Here is a 27,664-nt window from a genome sequence, read left to right on the forward strand (position 1 = left end):
TAAGCTAAAAGGTACTTATTTACTTTCTGATTTTGAACCTAGAAATGTCAAAGATGCATTAGAAAATGAAAGTTGGATTGAGGATATGAATGAAGAGATAGAGAAAATAGAGAAGAACAAAACATGGACACTTGTACTTAGGTTCAAAGATAAAAATGTGCTTGCAACAAAGTGGGTATTCAAGAATAAGTTGAATGAGGATGGTAAGGTATCAAGAAACTTTTGCTCCTATTACAATATTGGAAGGTGTCAGAACCTTACTTGCATACAAAGGATATAAAGTATATTAGATGAATGTCAAATAAACATTTCTCAATGGTACTCTTGATGAAGAAGTCTACATTGAGAAACCTGAAGGTTTGGTTGATCCAGAAAAGAAGGACATGGTTTGCAAATTACATAAAGCATTGCATGGTCTAAAATAAGCTCCTAGAGCATGGTATGAAAGATTGCATAACTATCTTATTTAGATTGGTTTTCAAAGAACTAATGATAACAATAGCTTTTACATTAAGGAAGGACTAGATAACAAAATTGTTTTGATAGAAATATTTGTGGATGATACTTTTTTTAATAGGAAATGATGATCAATCCAAAGAATTCTTAGAGGAAATGAACAAGGAATTTGAATTTTTTATGTTTGGTGAGATTAAGTTCTTTTTTAGTCTTCAGAAACAATAGAGCAAGAATGGTATCTATATAATTCAATCTAAATACATCAAGGAGATACTCAAGAAGTTTGGTATGGAAGATTGTAAACCAGTTGGAACACCCATGTGTACTAGATTAAAGCTTACCAAAGATGATGAATCAAAGGAGGTAGATCAAACTTTGTATAGATCAATGAGTGGAAAGTTATAGTATGTGGTTCATATAAGACCTAATATTGCTCTTGTAGTTGGTATAGTAGCAAGATTTTTAGCAAAACCAAGAGAAAATCATATGATGGCAATCAAATGGATCCTAATGTACTTAAAAGGCACTAAAGATTATGGATTGTGGTATAAACTTGGAGGAAATTTGGACCCAAAAGTGTTCACTGATGCTGATTAGGCTGGTAATTTGGATGATAGAAAGAGTACAAATGGAGGAGCATTCTTTCTTCCAACAAAATATTGGTATCTTGGACAAGTAAAAAGCAAAATTGCACATCCCAATCTACAGAAAAAGTAGAGTATGTTGTAGTAGCAGTAAACTATTCTATTGTTGTTCGGTTTAAGTAGTTATTGCAAGGCATGAAGGTTGAGAGCAAGGAACCAGTTGTCATGTTTTGTGATAATACAAATGTAATTAACATATCCAGGAACCTAGTGATGCATTTCAAAACCAAGCATATTGCAATAAAGTATTACTTTGTGAAAGAATTGGTGCAAGACAAAGAGATCAGTCTTGAATATGTCCATACAAAATAATAGATTGTTGACATATTCACCAATCCATTACCTAAGGATACATTCTTGTATCTAAGAGGTAAGTTAGGGGTCATTCCCTTATCTAAAGCTTACTAAAGTAAAGTTTTATTGATGCATCAATAGGAACTAAGTTGAATATCTATTAGTTGATGTAGCATAGTCATGGGAACATTGCATATGAATTAGTGCTTAAGGTACATTATTACTCATTTGGTATGTGTTGTCTTTGGCATGTGTTGTCAAAGAGGGAGATTTTACTGTCATATCTTTCTGAAATTTGAACTTGTTTGTGGATAGTTTTCTATTTGGAAAAAAAGCTCTGTAATTCCTTCATAGAGGGAGATTACTGCATTAGAGAATATTTTGACATAATATCTAAGAGGGAGAAAATTTCTATCAGAAAAAGACTTCTTTTCAAATTTCATTCTACTATGACATGTTGTGTTGCCATCAATGCCAAAGATGGATATTTTTGAATACAATTGTCCAATTATGTTTTGTATTTGATGTTGCACAAATATCATAATAGTTATCAGTTAGTGTCTATCGAGCTCAATTGGTCAGCAATGCAAATTTCATTGTCTATCGAGCATTCCTAGAAAATACTCTGTGGAAACAATTTCTACCAAACTCACTTGGGCATCAAAGTTTTTGTGGCAGAAGTCAGTGTTAACCAAGCTCACAAGGTGAATGAAGGAAAATCATTGTTTACCAAGTTCACTCAGTCTCCAAAGGATTTTACAAAGTTTTCATTGTTAACCAAGCCTCTTTTGGCTAACACAGGATTAGTTCTAGAACAATGTTTACCAAGTAAGGTTAGCCAATGAAGGATTTCATTGTTTTGAGAAATAAAGTTTAATTATTTCATGTAATGATTGTAGCCAGCTAACATATTGATTATTGATAATTTTAAGTGGTAAATGAGTCAACTTGACAATTTGTAAGGTATAAATAAAAGGTCAAGTTGTGAATTCAAATGTATGAATGAGTGAGCATGCAAGTGTATAGATTGAAGAAGAAAGTGTGAGAAAACTTTGTAGGATGGTTAGATATCCTTGAGGAGTAGCAAAGTTTTTATTTGGTCAAAGAGGATCTAGTATAGTAGAATAGAGATCTATATCAGAAATATAGTTGCATCTCATTTAGGTCTATTCATTGTTACTTTCTCACCATTGTAGCAGTGATTTCTAAATCTCTTAATAGAGTTTTTTTAACAACCATTTTGTAAATCCTCTAACAAGGTGATAGTTTTTTTGAATTTCTCTAAAGACCTCTAGCAAGGCCACTCCTAATGAGGTGATTAAATCCTTTAACAAGGTCACTCTTAGCAGTGTGTTTTGTAACCTTTAACCAGGTTGGCTCCTAACAGGGCTCACTTCAGAAGAGTGAAAATTAGTAGCTAGTTACTTGGTGGTTTTTCCTATATTGAGTTTCCACATTAAATTTGGTGTCTCTTATGTTCATGTTATTTCTTTTATGGTTGCATGTTAGTCAATGTGATTGCTTAAAGATAAGTAATAAGTTAACATATACTACATCTACTGAGTGGTAGTAGTAACTAGTTTATCAAACATCTAAGGGATCTATGGATTTTTTTTTGTAGTAACTAATTCACCCACCCTCTCAGTTACTCCATCTATATTTCCAACACCTCCCCCCCTCTCTCTCTTTGTCACACACACACACACACACACACACACACACACACACACACACACACACATTCTTCTAATGTGAAATCTCTCAATCTTTTAGATGGTAACTAATACATAATTATCAATTGGAACTATTGAAGTGGATGATATCTCGATCCCAACACATGTCAAAGAAAGAGAGAAGTAAAAAATATGGATGCTAGAATTCCCAAATCCAAAATTGACATATTCTTGATGAGCAAAACAAATAGATCTATTAGCAAAATTGAATGAATTTGTAAATTAAAATGAGGGATCAAGTCTTACAAAAGGAGATAGAAAACCCTTAAAGATAAAACCTAGGTTGCATTATAATAATTAATAAAATTATTAATTATTATATACCTAAAGTCAAGTGAATTAGAGTTAATAAGTGACTTAATAATTTAATCAATATGAGTTAATTAATAAGTAAATACTTTATTACTCTAACCCTCCCATTAAGGTAAACTTAGGGAGTAGCTAAAAACCCAGAAACTACTACTATAAGTAAATTTGGGTCCCAACAAAAAGGGCCTAATGAGGTATCTAAGCACAGCTAGATCTCTGAAAAGGGAGAAATTGAGAAAACTACATGGGAAAAAACCTACTCTAAAAAGAGATGTTAAAAAAATTGAAATGAACTATTGAAGGACTGAACAAGCCTCAAAACTAGGGAATATCCTAGAAGATATGAACAAAAGATGATCATGAAGAAAAATCACCGAAGCATGTATAAACTGCAAAAATTTGTATAAAGTAACTTCTTATTATAAGAACCTCCACTAAAATAAAACCTAACTATGTAGAGAAAACTATAATCTACATGGAATTGGGAGGCACACAAAGGAAAATAAATAAACTTGAAGATACAGATGGTATGAAATACCAAATCCTAAAGAGGTAATCAATTGAATCAAAGTAGTTCGTGTACAATATGGCATAAGATATGGTAATACAATAATCTGCATAAGTGTCCTTAGATGATACTAGTTGAATGAAAAAGAAAAATAAGGAAAAATAACTCGATCAAAAAAAGGGTGAAATATGGCACTCTATCTTACAAGAATGCATACAAATGATGTCTAAATAGACCATCAGAGACATAACGATGATACATAATATAGTACAACCCATGATGAATTCTTTGAAGCAATAAAATTGATCCCTAGACTTGAAACAACCAAGATATCTACCACTATGCAAAAATGAAAAAAATTGAATCAAATGTTCTTGGAGAAAATTATGAACAAAAAACAACATCACTAGAAAGTTCTTTGAAAGACCATTCAAATAATATAAATAAATCTCAAACTAGAGATTAGATGGTCAAGATATGTCTCCAAGAGTGCAAAATAAAACCTCTAACTTTGACTGTATAAACTGGGAACTAAAAAGCATCAAAAAGTCCAAATAAATTTCTCCATCACAACGGGCTCAAAATCAGATTTTTGGTGATATCTCATTTGTGAAAAATGGAGTCCAAATGAGCTAGTTATGACCAAATAACCACATGTAGGTAAAAAAGAGTTGGATGAGGAAAACATTTTTTTACTGCCTCGGGATCTATGCCAAAATGTCTCAGGAAACATGCCCAATAAAACTAAAAATCACCTTAGGAAGCATGTCAAATTCGTACAAAAGAGTATTCATTCATGCATAATTTTTTATTTGGATGCCAAAAATCTCGAATTATGTGACAAAAAATTTCAATCTACTTGCCAAAATATCTTGATTTACATGCCCAAAAAATCTTGATTTGTGTGTTGAAAAATCTTGATTTGCATACCAAAAAATCTTGATTTTGGTGCAAAAAAACAAATTTTGTGTTGAAAAATCTTGATTTTAGTGCCAAGATTTCTCATTTTTTGTCAAAAATATCAAAATTCACAAAAACATCACCTCAGTAAATACACCCAATAATCAGAGAAATATTATTTTTGACTTGTATTTCAATTGTGCCCAAATGGAAATTTTTTAATATGAAAATAGTGATTTACGTGCAGTTTGAACTCAATGATAAGGTCCATTTGGTCTCAGAGTGCATAAAAAGTTCTTGACCTCTAGATTTGATACAAAAAAAATCTAAAATATTAAATCCTCTAAAAGAAAAAAACATAAATCTGAAAGCCAAGACAAACTTCTCATAATAAGAACATGGACATGAAGATCTAGATCTTTGATAACATGTTGTAGTTGGCGAAAGCTCAACTCTATAGATTCCAAGAATCACTTGGATGCAAACACCTATCATAGAAAGAGAGAAGTAAAAGCTATGGAGGTTGGAATTATGAGTTCTTGAGTTGAGACATTCTTGATGAGTAAAAAAAAGATTGATGTTATGAAAAGTGAATGAATTAGTAAATTACAATGAGGGATCAATGCTTATAAAAATAGATCCAAAACCTTAAAAGGAAAAACCTAGGTTGCATTCTAATAATTAATAAAAGAATTAATTATTATATGAATAAAGTTTAGCTTAAGTGAAATGGAATTAATAAGTGACTTAATAATAAAACCAATATGATTTAATTGATAAGTAAATACTTTATTACTCTAACATTAACAATTGTTATGTTATCATTGATTTGAAACATTATTGGTGAGACAGTTTGATATTTGATCTAAGTCTCATATCTATTTGATTGGAGAAAATTATTTGACAAAATGTTCATAACAAAAGAACCTAGAGGAAAGGTTGACTTATGAAGATGTAACTACACATAAAAACTTGATTGGTTGGACTTTCACAAGATAAAGTGTTTGTTTAAATCATATTGCAAGTAGAGAAGACAATAATACTAAAGACTTGAAAATTTTATCAAACATAGACCAAATGCATAGACTTGATTGAGAAAAAGAGAAAAAAAATAAGGAACTTGAGTTATAAGCCAAGTGATGCTAGTGTCGACAAAGTGATAATAAGTGCTAAGAAGAAATATTGTTGATTGAGCATTACTATTAAACTACTGGTGGTATATGTGCTGAGAAAATAATCTAATAGTGATTGAGTAACTAGTGATTATTGAGTGTTAGAACAAATGTTGGCCAGTGAAAAATATTTTGATAGTTTATGAGAAATTGTGTTTTCTAGCTGATAGAGTTAATTTCTTGGAATATGGAAAGTGTCTTGAAGATAAGAATGGATGACCTAGAACTTTTAAATCAATGAAAGATGTGTTTTCACATTTCTATGTAAGGATTTGTGAAGAATTATCTAGAAAAAATATGACGAACAAGAAAGTGGGCATATTCATTGTATGCATTGAATCTGATTGTAACCTTAAAATCTAATGTGATGTTTATGTAGCAAAAGATTAGAATTTCCTATTTAAGGAAGTACAAGGGTTAAGTTTTTTTAGTTTGTTAATGGTCAAAGCAATAGTTGATACTACTAAGTGGAAAACTTAAGCAGAAGGTTGAGAAAAGTAAAGAAGAGGAGAAGTATGATTTCTTGAAGGGTTGCCAAGAAAATTAGAGACTAAGATGACAATGAAGGCCTGTTAGTGGATCAGCATGTGATTTGAACTAAGATTTGAATCTACAAAGCAATTTTTACTTGATAGATCTAATCCTAATATTACTTTCTAACCATTGTATCAGTTTTTGAAATCTTATATTCAAAGTTGACCTAATAGTCATATGTAAACCCTTTAATCAAGGTGGCATTCTAATGGAATATTCTAAAGTCCTCTAACAAGACCACTCCTAATAGGGTGATTAAATCCTTTAACAAGGTCACATTTAACCTTATTTTTTGTAAAATTTAATAGGGTTGGCTCCTAATAGATCTCACTTTAGAAGAGTTAGAAATTGGTGACATGTTCCTAAATGTTTTTCCCAAATTAAGTCTCGATGTTAAATCCTAGTGTCAAACTTGTATGAATGTTATATGTGGTGATTTTCTATTAATGCTTCTATTGTACAAGTCTTCATGCATGGCTAATTTTGTACATTCTCAAGCATACCAGGTGACATTAGTAATTAGTAGAATGACCATTAATGGTCAAATTTCTTCAATTGGTTGTCAATATTGAAAATGTCATTTCAATATGAATTATCTTGAACTCATTATTTGACTGGCATTAGCCTGCATTTCTAAAATTGAAAAATATGAAAAAAAATAAAATACATCACTGACAACAATAGGTAGTTCTAACATGAGAGAGTCATTTTGGATAGAAAACAATGCAAATAGATATCTATTAGATTAGTAAGGCACACAAAATAGCCCTTCCTTTCACAATTCAAGCACCACTTCTCAATGGAAGCTCTTAGTTCTCAATCTCAACCTCAATCTAAACTAGCCTTAGAAACTATGCTTGCATTGAAGGGCAAGGATGTAGATTTTAGTTATGCCAATAGTTCTTCATGTTAGGTAGAAATCACCCATTCAATTTTTTTAATTTTTAAAAATTATTGTTGTAGCATTTATTTTCTATTTTCAATTTAAAAGACAACATTATTTTTGAGAAGTAGGAGATATAAAACATAGCTTTATAATTTAAAATAAAATCTTGAAATATTTGGTACTTATCAATTGATATGCTTAAAAGGATTTCTAATGAAGCGTTCATAAGGTACAAGACTTGGTGAAGATTTTGCAAATAGGTTTGCAAACATAGTGGATTTAACCATGGATGAAACTCTCTAGTTAAGGTCCATCAAGCTGTAGTAGTACTAAGATGGGCAATCTCCCAAAAAATGGGGTGCTTCACTCATGTGAGCATCATGTAGATCCAATTAATGTTAAGTGTTCCATTTATTCTCATAAAAGATGAATTTTGTGAATCACTATTCATTATACACGAGTCAATAAACTATGACATGATTAAATCCTCATAAAAAAATCACAACCTTAGCTTTCTTCATATCAAATAAAGAACACCCATTCAAAAAAAATGTATTTTTTTAAGTGTTTAGTTTGAAAAATAATCTTATAGTTCTCTGAAAAAAACCTTATTAATTTTTTTCATGTTAACTAATCTTAGCGCATTCAAATTTCAATTATACCAAAATCTTCCAATGTTTATCTTACCAAAAACCAAAATATGATACTTTTAGACTCTCCTCATGTGAACTAATGTGTTCTTGTAATAAAATTGGATTTGAATATTTGATGCTATGGCTAAATATGGTTGAGGCTTTGAAACCAATTCTGGAACACAGCGTCTATGAGAACATGAGACTTAAATTTAGTGGTGGAGGCATATCTAGGATAGGAGATTTTGGGTCTGGAATAGGGAGACATACCATTATGGTAGTAGACAGCATCATAAAAGCTCTGCAATGCTCATTTGAGGAACATGAGATGCCAAAATTTGAGTTTTCCTCATTGACCTTCTGTCAAATGATTTCAATTCACTATTTTGAATGTTGGAGAAAGACTTTATTAATGCAAAAAACAATCCTATGGCAGCAACACCTCATTTTTCCTAGATTGTGTGTGGATCACATTTTAGACTTCTCGTTCCACAAAAAAGCCTTCATTTTTGTTATTGTTTTGCCTATCTCCACTAGGTTTTATAGGTGAGCAATTAAAAGTGATAATTTCTCCATAGATATTTTGTTCTAAGGGAATAATCTAACTAAGATGTAAAGTGTAGGTTCCAAAGAGTGTTCAATAGAGAAAGTCTCCATGTGTGTGTGTGTGTGTTTCAAGTGGGTGTGAGGATGAAGTGGGGGCTATGTATCTATAATAGTTTAATAAAGACTTCACAACATTTCTAAATGCTTGAGCAAGAGTGATGGTTGATGGGGGATGTATGTTCATATTTATATATATACACATAAATACATATATATGTGCATATGTGTGTGTGTGTGTGTGTGTGTGTGTGTGTGTGTGTGTGTGTGTGTGTGTGTGTGTGTGTGTGTGTGTGTTTATTCATGCATACACACATGAATGCATGTGCATGCATGCAAACACATATATGTTTAAAAGTTATAGTTGGAAAAATTGTTATTTTATTAGTGATATCAAATCTATTAGTAAGACATATTTCTACCTAGTCTCAATGTCATATCTATTTGATTGGTGAAGAGGATATGAGATGTTTCTCATAACAATAATACCTAGGGGAAAGTTTGAGTTATGAAAAATGACTTACAATGGACATTAGATTAGATAGAATTTGTTAAAGTAAAGTGATTGTTTATGTCAAGAAAGATAAGTGAGGCTAAGAAATAGAGTAAAAGACTAAGAAATTCCAAGTAATGCTACTATCAACCAAGCTACAATTAGTGGGAATAAAATATACTATTGATTAGGCATTAGAATTGACTCAGCAAGATAGTTGAGCCTGAGCCAAAAATATTTATACTGACCGAGTAAATTAGTAATGACCAAGTGTCAAAATTTAGAGATTATGAAGTGATAGTATGAGAATGAGTTCACAAAAATCATGATATCAAGTCGACATAGTTGATTTCTTGGGAGATGAAAACCATGTTGAAGATAATATTGATGACTTGGATCATTAAATTTAGGACAAGGATTAGGTGAAGAGCTAATAGATATATTCCAGAGAAGTTTCTTGAAGAAGGTTGAGAAGGTGGAGATATATAATGAATCAATTTAAACCTGGTCATAAACCCTAAGATCTATAGTGGTGATTAAAAATAGTAAAGAAAGAATTTCCTATTTAAAGAGATACAGAGTAGAACAAATGGTTATGTGTGTGTATGTAGGTATGTGCAAGTTTGTATGTGAAGTGAGTCATACAAAGCAAGGTCGATTAGAAACATAGAAGTGTGAGTGAACATGAAGATAAACCAAAAAGCATGCAGAGATCATGATGATGTAGATAAGTGAATATGAGTAGATAGCTTAAGTGTTGTTGAGAAGAGTAGACTAATATCTTGAAGAGTTTCCAAGAAAATCAACATCAGAGATGATAATGGAAGGTTTACTGATGAATTGGCACAAGGACAAAACATAGATCCAAACCTAAAAATGTGAGTTGTAATCACATAGGTCAAAAAGTTATGTTTTCTTTATTTTCACCATAAATAGTTTGTATTGAACTCCTTTTAATAGAGGTTGACCTAATAGTCATTTGGAAGATTTAACATTGTATGTATATCCTTTAATTAGGTGAAATTCTAAATGGAATTATCAAAGTCCTCTCACAAGGCTACTCATGAAAGGGTGATTAAATCCTTTATGAAGGTCACATTTAACAGTGTGTTTTGTAACCTTCAATAGGGTTGGCTCCTAATAGAGCTCACTTTGAAGAGTAAAAAAGAGTGACATGTTTCTTGTGGTTTTTCCCCAATTAGGTTTCCATGTAAAAATTGTAGTGTCAAATCTGTGTTTGATATTTTATATGTTATACATTTGATAATATTTTCATTATGCAAAGTAAGTTATGCTTATGACAATATTTTCAGTAGAGACTAAGCAATAATAGGATTAATAGAAAAGTGATTGTTTACTTTATTATTCAAATGTTACATAAGGATCTCAATAAATTGATTCAGCCCCACCCTACCCTTCTTAGTTATACTAAATATTTATAACAATTGGTATAAGAGATTAGTTCTTGTAGAATTATTTTTTATGGTACTTAAAGATAAAGATCATGACTCATAAGAGAGATGTACCCAAGCTAAACAAGGAGAAATTTCATGCATAGTATACCTTGATGAGGTTGCACATATCTAGTATCAGTGATGCTACTATCAATTTTTCATACAATGAATATGTAAAAGTGACCACTACTCCTTTGATAGCTAAACAACTAAAGAAGAAACAAGAAGACAATCCATCAATGTTGAAGATTGCCTCAGTGATGCAGGAGTGTTGACCTTGAATATTGGTGTAGATATGCTTTTCATGGCTAGGGATGTGTTGCAGACATATTGGAGAACCTTTCCTTATGATCTCATAGAGATTAGATGCATTGACTTGAAGTTTGAGTTGTTTTTACCTTGCTACTGGAACTGTATTTTTTCTTGTTTCTAGGTGCCTATTGCAAGCTATTTAACTAATTATACTTAATGAGTTAGAGGTTGTACATTTCAATGATTTTAGGTGGCTTAGATTACTTCCTTGTATCGAGTGTACAAGTTAGAACTCTTTATAGGTTGGGAGATATGGCAAATCTCCTATAGTATCAATTTCTAGCAGCCTACGCAATAGTTTTCTCTGCTCAACTTTCAAAGTGGATGCACACTTTTTCTTAAGGAATTAGCCTTTCTACATTTAAGGGCTTTTGGAGGATGTATATTTGTACCTATGGTTTGAAGCATGAGTTCTATTTCAATCAGACCTATGAGATATTGTGATTTTACTCAAATATTGATTTCTGAACATTTAATTGTTGTTGTAGGGTGACTTGTGGCATTTAATTTGTATATTTTTATTTTTATTTTTATTTTTGGCTAACTTGTGGCTTAGATTGGCATAAGTAAGGGTCTTGTGGAGTCTTTTATTCATTCATGATGAAGTGAATCATCTAGTTGAGTGTGGGGAGTAGCTAAAGAGTTATTTTTCCTAAGTCTATGGACAGAGTCTTGAATGTGAGGCAATTTACAGCAGGATTATGATGGAGTTGTGAATTTGTTGATAGAGCACCGACTGTGAGGTAGTTTACACTTGGATCTTGGATCAAGTTTGAGAAGAGCTAGTAGTTGTAGCTTAGAAAATAAGGAGATTTCTTGGACGGCTTGTGAGTGTAGACACCTAAAAACCTTTAGAAAATATAGTATTTTTATTTTCTAAAATTTTTTTGATGACATCATCATTTATTAATTAATTATTTAATTAATTAATTTATTTATTTTTATGCCATTAAATCCCTTTATCTTAATTAAAAATATTTAATTAAGGAATCCCTCCCAAAAATGTTTAAATCTTATTTAAACATTATTTCCTTATTTATTAATTATTTAATTAATAAATTGACCAAAAAACCCAAAATAAATAAAAAATTTATTTTTTGCCCAAAACTTGGCCAATTTCCTTAAGACCACTAACCTCTTCCAAAATATTCTAATCCTTCTTTAATTTTGATTAAAGGCTAATCCCATCATTTCCTACCCCTAATCCCAACTCAAAATATTTAATTAAGATTGAATATTAATCCTCATGTTTATTAAAAAAATTTAATGAATATCTCCTCAACCCAAACCCTTGAAATAAATAAAACTTTATTTATTTCCTAAAATTCTAATTTATCCTCATCCTAAGAAGTTCTAGACTCTTCTAGAAAGTCTTCATCCTCATCTTAGGAAGTTCTAGACTATTCTAGAAAGTCTTTATCCTCATCCAAAGTCTAGACTCTTCTAGAAGATGTCTTTAAACCTAATCCTAATCCCCTCCTAACCTTGTCACATTCCCTAAACATGGGTTAAGACTTACTAACCCAAGCCAAAGTTAACAAATATCTCCTCCTTCACCCACCCTCATTAAATGCCATCCACTTGCCTATCCCTAAGCTAATCCTAAACCATCTTAATCTAGCCTCTAATCATTTTCACAAGCCTAAGAAAGCTTAAAACCTTCCTAATTAAGCCCAAGTCAAAATTTCTCTCATCTCCTTCAAAATATCCCAACCATAAAACTTTATGAAGCCCACTAGGCCATAAATGACTCTTTCAAGCCCTTTTATTGCTCTTACAAGCCATTATGAGGGTCTTTATGAAGATTTTATCCCTTGAGCCTCCTTTGCTGACTCATCCTTCCCCTTTCTTCCATTCTCTCACCTTGTGACATGTGTCAGTCTCTGATTGGCTATAAGGAAGCACAATCCATGTGCTCTCCTCTCATGCAATCTAAGCCCTCCATGAGCTTTTTTCCATCCTTGCATCTTAGCCCTCAATCCCTCAAGCCTCTTGCCTATAAATTGGATCCTTCCCCTTTGCAAAATAACACAATCCATGAAGTAAAGTCATAATGCCATTTTAAGAAGCCATTTTACATCAAAACCATACACTCACACCCAAATTACAACTCCATTTGAAGCCCTTTTTGAAGCATAAGCTTGAGCATACATCCTATCTATTTAGACAAAGCCACTCAACAAGAGAGCTTCTTATTGAGAGAGCCCATTAATGGCTCATATTCTCAATTGAGAGCTCATCTTAGTCTATCTTGAAGTTTATGAATTTTGTTTAGTTTGTAGAAGCTTAATTTAAATTTGGTTTCTATTATCATACTAACATTGCTCATATACATTTTGGCACGCCCGGTGGGACCCCACATGGGTCATCTTCATTAGCTTTTTTAGTCAAGTTTTGTATGTCATTTGCTAATTTTGCCTAATTTTGCTTGTTTTTGTGATTGGTAGGATTGTATAAATTGGTTTTGTAGGTCCACATGAGAATGAAGAAGACAAAGGAACTCATAGTCTATCTCATAGTATTTGCAAATTTTTCAAGCTTATAGGTGGACAAAGCACTTAGAATTCTTCTTCCTCTTCTTGTCTATATTCTTCTTATTCCAACAACTTCTTCTTCTTCTTCTTGTGGGAGATCTTGGCCAATTTTTTTTTTAAGGAAGCAAAATCATACACACTTCTTTTTAGTGCTTAAAATGAACCCCCAAATCATACTTAAATCCATTAAAAAATTTAAAATTTGCAAAAAAGAAAAAAAAATTTAACAAGTGAAACTAAACCAATCCAATCACTTGCATCCTTGCAACATCAAGGTTTTAGATGCATTCATGCAAAGTTAGGAACACTTCATTTTTGGGAATTTAAAAGTAACTTCAAGTTTCCATTTCAAAAGGTTCAAAATAAACACTAAGTGCACACTAAAATCTAAATCAAACTCAAAGCATCAATCACAGATAAAATGAACCTCATTTGCAAATATTTTAAAGTTTTTTAAAAATCTCATGAAAACTAAGAATCCTAATGGTTGCTAAAAATTTTCCTAAAAGCTTTGTTATTGTCTTGTTGCAAAATCTTGAATGTTTCTTAGGTTTTTCATGCATCAAAACAATCTAGGAATATCATTTTTGGGCTTAAAATATGCAAACTAGAACACAAAATCTTGAATGAAAACCAAAGTCCAAAAAGTCATTTTCACTTTTGAATCCAAAAAAATCTTGAATGATCTAAGGTTAAAACAAAGCACTTCAAAGTTCTTAAAACAACACACAAAATCTCAATCTTGAATGCTCAAAGGAAAAAACTTGAATGTTTAATCACTTGTCTTTGAATGCATGTTGCTAAACATACTCTTGAATGCCATGGATTAAAATCAAATTTTTCTTGAATGCATGATGAAAATGACAAATCCAATCTTGAATGCCAAGGATCAATTAACCATTGCAATATCAAACACTTCATTTGGAGCTTCTAAAATTGAACAAAACAAATCTCTTTTCCACATGCAATTTAGGCAAAGTTTGATTTTTGGACATTTAAGAAACTTTGTTAAGTTAAATACAAATTTGCAAAAATCAATTTAAGTAGTTCCTTGGACTCACCTCTTTTCTAATCACCCATCAATTCAACCATTGGTTGCAATCTCAGCACCATCTTTGGGGATGGGTCTAGTTGAAAAAGGTGTTAAATGTTCCACAATCTAACTCACTCATTTGGTCTTTGAACATTTGCTTTAAATTTATCAAAATTCTTAAATGACCAAAACTCTAGACTAAATCGATCACACTTCAAGTTTGGGCACTAAAATTGAACAACTATTGATGTGGAGAGCATCTGGGAGCATGGGTTTACTTTTTTGTTGACCCTAACTCTTCTTCTTGTATTCATTCTTCGCTCAATTTTTCTTTGTCGGCGCATTTCAAAGTTGGAATTGAACATTATCTCTTAAACATGAGTGCTTGCAAATTCTAGATCAACACACATAAGAGTCAATTGGTAAAAGAACAAGTATGTTTTTTAGCCCAAGGTCATCCAAGTCTTCTCTCCCCTTGTTGTCTTTCAAGGCCATCTTGGGTGCATAAGATTAGGATCCAAAACCTTGTTTCTTTTTAGGAGGCCTGCTTGGGGATTTCATCACCCCTTGGACAACCTCAACTCCAACATTTCGATAGAGTATAAGAACTGGGAGGTGAATTGAAAGAAACCTCTCTTGGGATCAAGATTTTGTCACTCAGGGTAAGCCTCAAAGAACTTTATACCCTTGAGAAGTGAAAGAGGAGAAGTGGGTTACCGCTCCTCTCAGCTATGTGACATCTTTTTGGCTTCATCTATGGATTTAGGCCTCACGTACCTTGGGTATATCGAGGACTCTCTAGCTAAACCAACTATCAGTCTTGTAGACAACCATCTAAGATGTTAATGTGTTTGAAGTGACTAATCGAAACATTTGTAAAACATACACACTCCTTGGCGCAAGTATCACATTCTGGGAATCAAAACTTCTATCTGGTTGTTTCTATCTATTGCTTGATCTTTTACTTATTGAATGCATGTTTACCAAACTTGGTCAATCCTAGCTTAGGGCACACTTAGCATAGTCACTGCCTATTCCAGAAGTTGAACAAGTTGAAGAAAAACAACCAAGATCTCTCAAAGCTAACCAGATTCAGGAATTGATGTCAGAACAACCCAAACTCAAACAAAAGTTCCACAAGGTTAAGCTCAAACTATCTCAGGCATACCAAGAACTTTTAGCCAAGAGAAAGGAACTAACACCAAGTCCTCAAATTACCAAACTCCACAAATCAGAGGACAAAGATGCTGATGAAGCCCTTCAAGATGCCTGGTTAGATTGCACCATCCAATTTAACCAACATCCAAGAGTTAACAATGCTTATGCCTTACCAACTAGGCATGATTTCTATGATTAGACCCCCTTGTTTCTCCACATCTTCATGCATAAGCTTCACTTTTGCATTAGAGTCATCTTTGTAGGAAAGCCAACCATCTTTAGTCTTCCCCTTAAGCATTTTAGCTCATACATCTCATTTAGAACCAAACCATCTAGCCAGCAATCAAAATCTTCACTTCCAAGCCTTCAAAATTGTTGTCACCTTGCCAAAAGTTTGCCATTCCTAACATCTTCCAAATCCACCAATCTCACCCAGGTTATCTCATTGATAGAGCTTTGTCTAGGGTAATTTAGCTTTGTCACTTGTTATCCCTCATCACCTTGACCTAAAGGTTGGGATCCACAAGTGGTCAATCTCATGTCATGCCCATAGAATCCTTAGTCTATCCTTAAGTTGACACAATCTCCACCAATCCAACACATAGGAAAGCAAAACTCTCACTTTTTGATAGCATGCCCTTGAAGTCTTCCATCCACAGGAAAGCCAAAAATCTCCAACCAATCTTCCTTAGGTTTTTCATACAACTTTGACTCTCCCTAGGAAATCCTTCATCAGCCAATCCAAAATTTGCGCTTAATCCAAATCCAACCATGAGCTTCCGTGTTCATCCATATGCAAGACCCCATTCCCATCTGACTCATCATCAAAACATGAAATCCCAAACCTATCATGATGTGTTCAGTCATATTGTCCTTGCTCCCACCACCTCCTATTCCAATGATGATGAAAATCTTGTTGACTATGATGGGTATATTGAAAGCCTTAAAAACATTCCCCCAAGCATCCCACAAAATCCATGCATTCTTCCAAACTATCTAGTCATTCCATCTGATATCTCAGCTTCTCCTCCATCACCCAATCAACCAAGCTTCCAATCTTCCACCCCCATCACACTAGCTATTCATGTCAATCCACCTCCACCTCTGACACACGAGTCTCCAAGGAATCTCCTAGAGGAAATAAGAGAAAAGCTTCCTCCAACAGTTGATAAGCCATGTCATGTAATCCAACCATGTGAAGTAGTCAGTGATAAAGCTTCCCCATCTATAATATCACCCCCATCTCCCATAGCTATCATCCCCATACCATCCATCAAATTGCTTAAAATCCTTCCACTTCCCACAAGCATCAAATTCCCACCACCCATCGAAGCGCTCCAAATCCCATCCACATCTCCTCCTCCAAGCATTATCCAAATCCCATATAATGAACCTCATGCATCCACTCCCATCCATTCTTGTCAAGATCTTGTCCAAAAGCATGTTGAAATATCCTTCAACAAAACAGTAGATCCTGCCATCCCACTTATTCCCCTACATGATCCACTTTTACCATCCCCTCCATATCTAAATGCTACCATCTTACTTACTCCATCTCAAGATCCCTTTCCCTCAGCCCACCCAACTCAAGATCCTATCCTCCATGATGATAGATCCATCAAAAAAGAACTAATTACCATATCCAGAGCTCCAACTCCTTCAGGTAGTAATGGACTAACATCTTGTGTTCCAAATAATGAACATCATATTGAAAAAAGAAATGAAAATGTATTTCTAGATGTTGTTATCCCTGCTATTCCTGCATGGTCCCAAGTCCTTCCATCTCCACCCCAAAGTTCCCATCCATCTTATTCCGCATCTATTTTGGGCCCTCATCCTACTCCTTATCTCCAAACCTCCATTTTGGGTCCATATATCCCTTATCTAAATCCCACACCCTTTCCATCCATTTTGGGTCCTTACATACCTAATATGAATCCTTTATCCCCTCCATCTATTTTGGGACCTACACCTTCCTTGTTGCCATCTATTTTGGGCCCATATCATTCCTTTCCTCTATCCATTTTGGTCAATTATATCCATCCATATCCTATGTTCCAATCTATCCTTCCATCCCCTTAAATCTAGCAGCTAGATCATCAAAGGCACTCACCCTTGGATCCCTTCCAACCTTTAAACCCTATCACTCCATCAAATATCCCTCCATCTCCTCCATGCTCTTGTTCCCATCCCATGGCTAATAGAAGAATATTGGATGCCAAAATACAAAAGCATAAACCCAAAAATCCACAAAAATCCAAGTCTCAACATGTCCCTTCTAAATTGCATGTTCAAAACAAGAAACATTTAATCCCAATCAAAGAAAAAGTCAAGAGGCCACAAAAGCCCAAGCTAAAAAAGTCAAAAATCATGTGGATACCCAATATGCTCATAAAAGAAATGCATCTTAAAGAAAAATCTCAATTGGCATCCATTCATGCTACTCAAAAAGCCTCATTCATCCATCCTTCATCCAAATCCCCATATAAGCATCCTTCATCCCCCCAATCCACTTTTAGTCCATATGCTTCTTATCCTAAATTTCCCATCCTCCATCTTCCAACTCTACTTTTAGTCCTTATCTTTCTCTTCCTCCATTTTCTCCTCAACCTCGCTCAAAACCATCTTTCCCACTACTTTATCAGCTCTCAAGGTGTGTGCCAATGATGATCTTTCCATTCTCCTCATTCATTTACCTACAAGCCTTATGTCTTCAATTCCATTATCTGTCAAACTCCCACCCACCATTTCACTTGTTCAATCCAATCCTTTTTCATCCATCCTACCAACATCTATGAGCCAAAAATAGCTGAAGAAAGCCAAAATCATTCCAGCTAAGTCCAAAGTCAAAAAGTCAAAAACTAAAAAAAAAAGTAAAGAAAAATAAAGCATCCACTAGTAAAAACTTGGCAATTCAAGCACCTTGGACAAGTACCATGATGAAAAATTGGCAAACAAGCATCATGCGTAATCTAGCCATCTCCAGCTTAGCCTATCATCCCCATGCTTTTGGTAACATCTTGCCATCCAGCTCCATCTTCCAATTTATCCACCTATCCTCCACCCTCCATCTTCCATCTCACACCATCCACTTATCTCCTGCAACTTCAACCAACCATCCCAACTATCATCCATCTCCCTAGCCCCTTCAGCTTTTTCCATCCTAGCTTCAATCCTATCACATCCATCATAAGACCTCCTTCTGCATGTTATCTTCTAATTGGGGGCACTATATTCCTTGGAGATCTTGTCTTGTCCATCCTCCCTTGTCATTGGTATCTAGCTCTAGGCTATCCTCATGCGAACCCAATGTCATCTCTTTATATCCATCATAATCCTAGCTATCTACCATCCTATCCAGCCATCTCATCCTGCTCCTCTAGCTATCCTTGGTAACAAAATACCCATCATCATCATTGGATGCATCTTGTCAAATCTATATCTTTCATTATCACCTCATCCTTAGCTTCTGCCTCTTGCACCAAATTGAGCCATCTCGCTATCCTCTCATCCTAAGCTTTTTATCCATCTGTATCATACCTATCATTGGTCTGTTAGCTTGTACCATATCTTGATTAGCCCACTTGTAAATATCTTGGTTCGTCATCTTGTACATCCTCTTTAGCTTAGTACCATTGTATCTATCCAACTTTCATGTCAGTTCCTCCTTGATCAACATCTTGCACACATCGCACAACTCTTGGTTAGCTATTCCAATGCATCCTTTAGCTAGATCTCCTATCACCAAAGTGTTATCCTTCTTAGTTTAGCTTGCCAAATGCATCACTCATCCAGATCCACCAGCTTAGGTGCTCTTCGATAGATCCTTGTAGGATATAGCTTTCCTCATGTCTGATCTTGGTCCGTTAGTACCTCATCCTACCCATCTCGTTGGCAAATGTTTCTCTTTTGGATTTTTCACTTTCTTTCGATTTGGAATCTTCCCTTTTGGGTCTTGAAGTATCTTTTCCAAGAAATCCTTTTGTTCCCTCCTCAAGGTTGCTACGATCTTCCATATCATGGTATACTATGAATGTGGCAATCTGAGCGTAAGGTCTTGATCAGGTCTTTCATTTTTTTTTTCTTTTCTGCTTGTGGGTTACCCAGTGTCGGTTCCATGTTGCTTCCTTTAGGAATCATGTGTGATGCTGGGGGAATCCTTGTGTGTTTATTTTGAGTCAGTTTGTCAGTCCTCTGGATAGTTGGTAAAAAGGCCTTGATGTTCTTGGTAACCTTGGCAATTAACCAACAGCCCTATAGCAAATCTAGTGCTCAACTACATGGTGGTACTTCTCTTTGAAGTATCCCCCTGCTCAAAAGCTTCAATGGTTTTCTTTCATCTCCATTATCCCCCATCCATATCCAACATCTGTCTCTCCTACCCTAGCTTATGCATCAGTATCTATTTGAATCACTCCTCACCTTTAGCTTTAGGGACCCACAATCCTAGTCTTAGGGATCCACCAATCCAAATCAATCCACCAAGCCTCATCTTTCGAGATCCACAATCCTAGTCCTAGGGATCTTCGAAACCCATTTTCAGCCAATCTGACTCTTTGAAATCTTGTTGCATCACCTTTTTAAAACCCTCATCCATCTCCCCATCCTAGATTCCTTTTATAGCACTCTGCTCCTTCATCCTCTACAATCCTTGAGATCTTAAGATTGCTTCCTCTTGTGCCTCTAATTCTCCCTTTATCATTGTCCCATAGTGAGAGTTTGAGCTAACTAAACCTCTTCTCTTAAGCCAATATGAGTCTTCTTGCTCATCTCGGATTCTTGTACTTTTCAAGAAGTCATCGAGCCTCACTTTCTCTCCCTATCACCTTCTTGAGGGGGCATCTTGCAGTCCATTCTCTCCTCTTCTGCTCTAGCCTTGGGCATCTTATTTTTTTATCTTTGATGCCATGCCACTTGCGGCATCACATCAAAGAGGGGCAAAATGTAGACACCTAAAAACCTTTAGAAAATAAAGTATTTTTATTTTTCGAAAAATTCCTAATGACATCATCATTTATTAATTAATTAATTTTTATACCATTAAATCCCTTTATCTTAATTAAAAATATTTAATTAAGGAATCCCTCCCAAAAATGTTTAAATCTTATTTAAACATTATTTCCTTATTTATTAATTATTTAATTAATAAATCGACCAAAAAACCCAAAATAAACAAAAAACTTATTTTTTGCCCAAAACTTGGCCAATTTCCTTAAGACCACTAACCTCTTCCAAAATCTTCTAATCCTTCTTTAATTTTTATTAAAGGCTAATCCCATCATTTCCTACCCCTAATCCCAACTCAAAATATTTAATTAAGATTGAATATTAATCCTCATGTTTATTAAAAAAGTTTTAATAAATATCTCCTCAACCCAAACCCTTGAAATAAATAAAACTTTATTTATTTCCTAAAAATCTAATTTATCCTCATCCTAAGAAGTTCTAGACTCTTCTAGAAAGTCTTCATCCTCATCTTAGGAAGTTCTAGACTATTCTAGAAAGTCTTTATCCTCATCCAAAGTCTAGACTCTTCTAGAAGATGTCTTTAAACCTAATCCTAATCCCCTCCTAACCTTGTCACATTCCCTAAACATGGGTTAAGACTTACTAACCCAAGCCAAAGTTAACAAATATCTCCTCCTTCACCCACCCTCATTAAATGCCATCCACTTGCCTATCCCTAAGCTAATCCTAAACCATCCTAATCTAGCCTCTAATCATTTGCACAAGCCTAAGAAAGCTTAAAAACTTCCTAATCAAGCCCAAGTCAAAATTCCTCTCATCTCCTTCAAAATATCCCAACCATAAAACTTTATGAAGCCCACTAGGCCATAAATGACTCTTTCAAGCCCTTTTATTGCTCTTACAAGCCATTATGAGGGTCTTTATGAAGATTTTATCCCTTGAGCCTCCTTTGTTGACTCATCCTTCCCCTTTCCTCCATCCTCTCACCCTGTGACATGTGTCAGTCCCTAATTGGCTATAAGGAAGCACAATCCATGTGCTCTTCTCTCATGCAATCTGAGCCCTCCATGAGCTTTTTTCCATCCTTGCATCTTAGCCATCAATCCCTCAAGCCTCTTGCCTATAAATTGGATCCTTCCCCTTTGCAAAATAACACAATCCATGAAGTAAAGTCATAATTCCATTTTAAGAAGCCATTTTACATCAAAACCATGCACTGACACCCAAATTACAACTCCATTTGAAGCCCTTTTTGAAGCATAAGCTTGAGCATACATCCTATCTATTTAGACAAAGCCACTCAACAAGAGAGCTTCTTATTGAGAGAGCCCATTAATGACTTATATTCTCAATTGAGAGCTCATCTTAGTCTATCTTGAAGTTTATGAATTTTGTTTAGTTTGTAGAAGATTTATTTAAATTTGGTTTCTATTAGCACATGTTTAGATTTTCTTGGTGGTTTCTTTCAGATTGTTGTTATGTTATAGATCTTGGCTAGCTGGGATAGTGTTTGGGTTGGATCTCGAAGGATCTTACAAAAATAATTTTCTAATTGTTGTTTGTATTTGGACCCAACTCAGAAGGCCTTATAGTTAGGCACATTGCAAGTAATCAGTTATATTTTATGAATATGTTATTGTAATTTGGTATCAGATCTTGTATTATTGCTTCTTGCTATTGTGTTTCCACCATGTGGTTATTTTTTGGGGGCTAGGACATATCCTTTGGGGATTCATGCACCCTATACTATGTTAGATGATTTTAGAGTATATTTGTTCCTGAGTGTGTAGACAGATTGCCAAAGCTGAGGTAGTTTTATCTAGGACTTTGTTTGGAGAAGGAGATCTGAGTTGATCTTGATCTAGCAGTGTATTGTTCTTTCTAGAGTCCTAGAGCTCTTGGTTTTGAGATGGTAGATCATGGTTCTAACTTAAAATTGTAGAGGGGTTGTAGATGGATCTATGGATGCAAAGATGGAAGATTGATCTTGTTGAGACATGATCATAGAGAGTTGTGGATTGTAGATCTATGGTCTTGGACTTGTGATGTGGTTCTAAAAGTTGCAATCTAACTTGCAAACAATTTGGTTTTATCACAAGTAGCATGCAAAAGATTTATTTCTTATGGTTTACGAAGATCTTGGGAGATGGCTTCAAGATGATTGGACCCTAAGATGATTGCAAATATCCATGATATAATGGAAAGGAGGATTAATGAGACAATAGCTTAGGTGGATGCTATTGAGGATGCTACTTTTTCTAAAAGAGTTGAGAAACCAAAGAATGAAGCTCTATGCTACTAGAGTTAGAGCCTATCAATCAGAAAGAGAGTTGTCTAGCAGGTTAGAAGACTTGTTTGAGAAAGGAGATGGCATAACAAGTTTGAGGTGGAAGAGGTTAGTTTTTTTTATCAATTTGTGGAATCTAATACAAAACCTATAGACCAACTAGAGGTTGTTGCTGAGGATATTCCTAACCTTGTTGATGCTAGAATAGAGATTAATTTTCATGATCAGCTAGCTAAGTCTGACATGGAAATTATAGAGGACCTGGTCATGAATGATTTGGTTATTGTTGGTGGTGAGTTGTATATTGTGGAGAATCTTGTTGTGAGTAATCTGATAGTTGGTATTGAGAGTTTGGCATGTTTTGATGGAGATCTACATATTGTTGTTGATGTAGATTTTGTCGCTACCGATGTGGAGTTTGTTGCTACTGGTGTGGATTCCCTAGTTGCTAATGTGGATGAGGAATTGTTGTTGAAGCATTATGTTCAATTTTTTCTTGGGTGTCAGCATGATGATTAGGTTGCTGATATGTATTTGATTCTGATGTTTTAGTGGATGAAGCATAGATTGTTGATTTTCAGATTTTCTCTATTGACTTTGATGAAGTGGAAGCCTTTGGTAAAGATGAAGCTGGTTGTAGATCCTTCTTTGGGCATCAAAGTATGGGACATAATTTTCTATTTACTTGGGGAGTTTGATGTAGGAGCATCGAGCTTGAATTTTTGTGAAGCTATGCTTTTCATGGTTAGAGATTTTTTGGAGACACATAGGAGAACCTTTCCTCGTGATTTCATAGATATTGGATGGATTGAGTTGAAGTTTTAGTTATTTTTACCTTGCTACTAGAATTTTTTTTTTTCTGATTTCTAGGTGCCTACTGCAAGCCATCTAACTAATTATCCTTAATGAGTTAGAGGCTGCACACTTCAAGGATTGTATAGGGCCTACAATACTTCCTTTTATCTAGTGCACAAGTTCTAAATCTTTATAGGTTGGGAGATATGGAAATTCTCTTACAATATCAATTTTTAGCAAACTATGTGACTATTTTCTGTGCTTGACTTTTGGAGTGGATCTGCTCGGGTAACACATTGACCTTAGAAGGTATATTTGATAGAATTACTAGTTTTAAGATTTCTAACTTTGATAACTACACACCTTCTAGTATTGAATCTACTTTCAAGTTGCAACTAGTTTGTAGAAAAAGGAAAGGTAAACATGTGAAGAGTGTAATACCCCAAAATTGGCACATTGCAGCCATAGGATGAATAGAAACCAAGTAAAAACCTCTTAGTTAGTTGCTACCTGATTCACCTTCGAAAGGAGGCATAATCTTTGTGCGAGGGGGAAGAATCTCTCTTGTAGAACTCACAATAGGCATGAAACTGGGCATTTGAAGCTAGTATATGTGCTTGACCCCTACCACAAGGGTGTTCATTCAGTGTATATGTTATTGACCCCTTTGAATATGCCAAAAACATAGGCACCATCTAGGGGGTGACATGGCTATGTGAGGTGCATGCATGCAAATAATTTGTGGGACAAATATTTTGCCTTCTTTAGCAATTTTCTATTTTAGTGATAAAAGCGTGTTTGTTATTGAGTCTTTAAACATTCTCCAAACCTATCAAACAAACTAAACCTCAAGACTCCCCCATACCTTCAAGTTGCTTTGTCCTCAGTTGGGTTGTTTGAAACTACTACTTGCTTCCCATGTTTATTTGGAAACCAATTGTCTTGTTCAAAACGACCAAAATGTTGTCCAAAACTTGAAAATAGTCTTACTACCTATTTGGAATCTATCAAAACAACCAAAAATTTGTCCAGAACAATCACTTCAAAATTTAGTATCTACTTATGCTCTAAATCTAGTCTATTATTTACAATATTTTACCTCTTTCCTATTTGCAAACAATGTCAAATAGTGGCTTCTTGCTTAGAAAATGACTTGTGACCTAGACAAAAACTAGTCTTGTCTCTTGTTCAATTTGTCTTTGGTCTTTGGTGCTTGTCATACTCGGTGTCATGATAGTCATAATCTTTGGTTCATGATCTCCCTCACCTGTTAGATCATCTTGGGTCCATAGAACATTATCTATAAACTTCCAACAAACCAAGAATCCCTTGTATCAAGAGGATCCTGAAACTAGCAAAGGCCCCACATTTCCAAACAACATCTTTGAATTCTTTTTCAGAGGACCTTTCCAATCACAACATATTAAATTGAACACATTCCAACAATGGTTGATTACAAACCTAAACATGATGAACATAGTAGAAACCAAGACCAAACTAGGAATGACAAAGAAAAAGACCATGACATTGATAGGGAGAAAGAAGAGGTGGAAATACTTCCCGAACACATAGCAAAGTGTCGTAAAGAAAAAAACTTTCAAAAGATCATGGAAATTTTGCTCAACGAAGAGATACAAAAATACTTTCTCAAACTTTTCCAAGAGGGAGATAAGTGACCCCATCATTTCAATGTGGAAACTATCATCATTCCTAAAGAGGAAACTGAGATTTCCAAACTCCAAAAAAACTAAAAATTATGCAAGACCAACTAGCTCAGATGATGCATGAGAAAGAAAAACCCACAAAAACATACACCTTAGATGCTCTTTGTCCATTTCCATTTTACAAGAGCATAGACATGCCTCCTTTTCCAAGAGGAGTAGAGTTATCTAAGTATGATAAATACTTTGGAACTACTGATTGCCAAGATCATTTGCAGGAATTTGGTGCCTTATCTATGGAATTTGTGCATAATTAGATGTATCTCATATGTTTATTCCCAAGAAGTCTAGGTGGTTAGGCTATAGAGTGGTTTCCACACTTGCCTCCTCGTTTCAAAAAAATTGATGAAATTGCCAACTTGTTTGTCCAACAATATTCTCATAACATTCAACACCCTGTTGACATCCGAGATTTATGTAATCTTAAGCAAAAGATTAGGGAACCTTTCCTTACATTCCTTCAGAGGTGGAGACAACTTTATACTAAATACTCGCACAAAATCACAGAAATAGAGAAACTTGACATCTTTATGGATAACCTCCTACCTAATTTTGGGTATAGAGTCCAACTTCAAGGTCCATATACCTTTGAAGACATGGTCACACAGGCTATCCACATAGACAAATTCATGGTCAAGAAGAGTGAAATTACTTTTCAAAGGGACACAAAACAAGGGTCCACCTCTAAAAAGGACAAATCCAAGTACATCAACAAGAACCAAGAAATTGTACATGATGGGGTTTTTGACAATGTAACTCCTAAGCCTACTAAGGCAACCTTTAATCTCACAAATAGTCTCAATGTAGACAAGAATACTCAGAAACATTCTCCTGACAAAAATACATCTAGGAATAGATTGAGAAACTCATGGGCTACATACTCTAAATGAGAGTATACACCCTTTGGTGAACTTTTGGATGTGGTTTACAAAATATTGTTCCAACACAAGCTTATTTCACCACTAGACAACCCTCATCCCTATGATCCACAACCACACCCACCATGGTGGAATGAAACCTCATTCTATAAGTATCACCAAAATAAGGGACACAAGACTAGCAACTACATAAAATTGTACCATAAAGTCCAGGACATGACTAATGCTGGTGAAATTGTGGTAGATGGACATAATGAGAACTTGGATCACAAGGCATTCAACGAGCCTTTCCCAGCCTATGAAAAAAGAGAGACTTCAAAACCACAACCCAACAACAAGGTTAGCTATGCATACTTCAATGATGAGAATGTGATCAACATGGTTGAACCTATGGATTCTAAGTACTGTAATGTCATTACCATTAAGGGAAAACAAGATGACAATAAACCCAAGACACCATTTGTCTTGAGGGTCCCTTCTTCCAACACAATTGATAACACACCTTTGCAACACTATGCTAATGTTGTTACCCACTCTCATGCTAAGTTGGTGCTCAAAGGTCTTGTGCCTTCTACTCTCAATCCTAAACAACATAAAGAAAAATCCCTTGCTAGTTTGTCTGGCAAAGGTGCAAAACTCATAATGAATTCAACAATAACTAGCTATAGTTTTCTCAATCAACTAAAAGGAACTAATGCTCAAATCTCTCTCTTTGAGCTACTTAAAATATCGCCTACTCATAGGCAAGTTCTAGACAAAGCCCTCACTAAGGCAAATGTTCCTCAAGATCTTGATCTTGAGCAATTTCAATCCATGGTAGGTCACTTGACCTCACCTTATCTTATGAATTTCTTTGAGGAGGATAATAACTCATTGAGTCAGCTACACAATCAACCTCTACACATTGAGGTTATGATACATCAAACATGTGTTCATCGGGTACTCATTGATATTAATGGTGTTGGCTTAAATATTGTCTATGCTACTTTTCTTAGACAATTGAATTATTTTGAGGACTCTATTGATCCTCAATGCAATATCACCATCAAAGCATATAAAGAAGTTAAACAAAAGTCTCTAGGTCTTGTGGTCTTACGCATTCATGTCGGTCCTATAGAAAGGGATATCACTTGTCAGGTGCTTGACATTCCCTTGGCTTATAACATTTTGTTAGGATGGCCATGGATACATGAGATGTGCATTGTGCCAGCCACATTTCACCAATGCATCAAATTCCCATTTCATGGCTCTAAAGTTACTATTACTGCCACTACTAGCTATACCTATAATATGCTCAAAGCTACTAAAACTTTCATCCTTGCTAACTAGGAATCCATTGATTATCATGACAATAAGCTGA

This window comes from Cupressus sempervirens, chromosome 5 (genome assembly GCF_028749045.1).
Source record: "Cupressus sempervirens isolate cs-2001-9-10 chromosome 5, ASM2874904v1, whole genome shotgun sequence".
Classification (NCBI taxonomy): domain Eukaryota; kingdom Viridiplantae; phylum Streptophyta; class Pinopsida; order Cupressales; family Cupressaceae; genus Cupressus; species Cupressus sempervirens.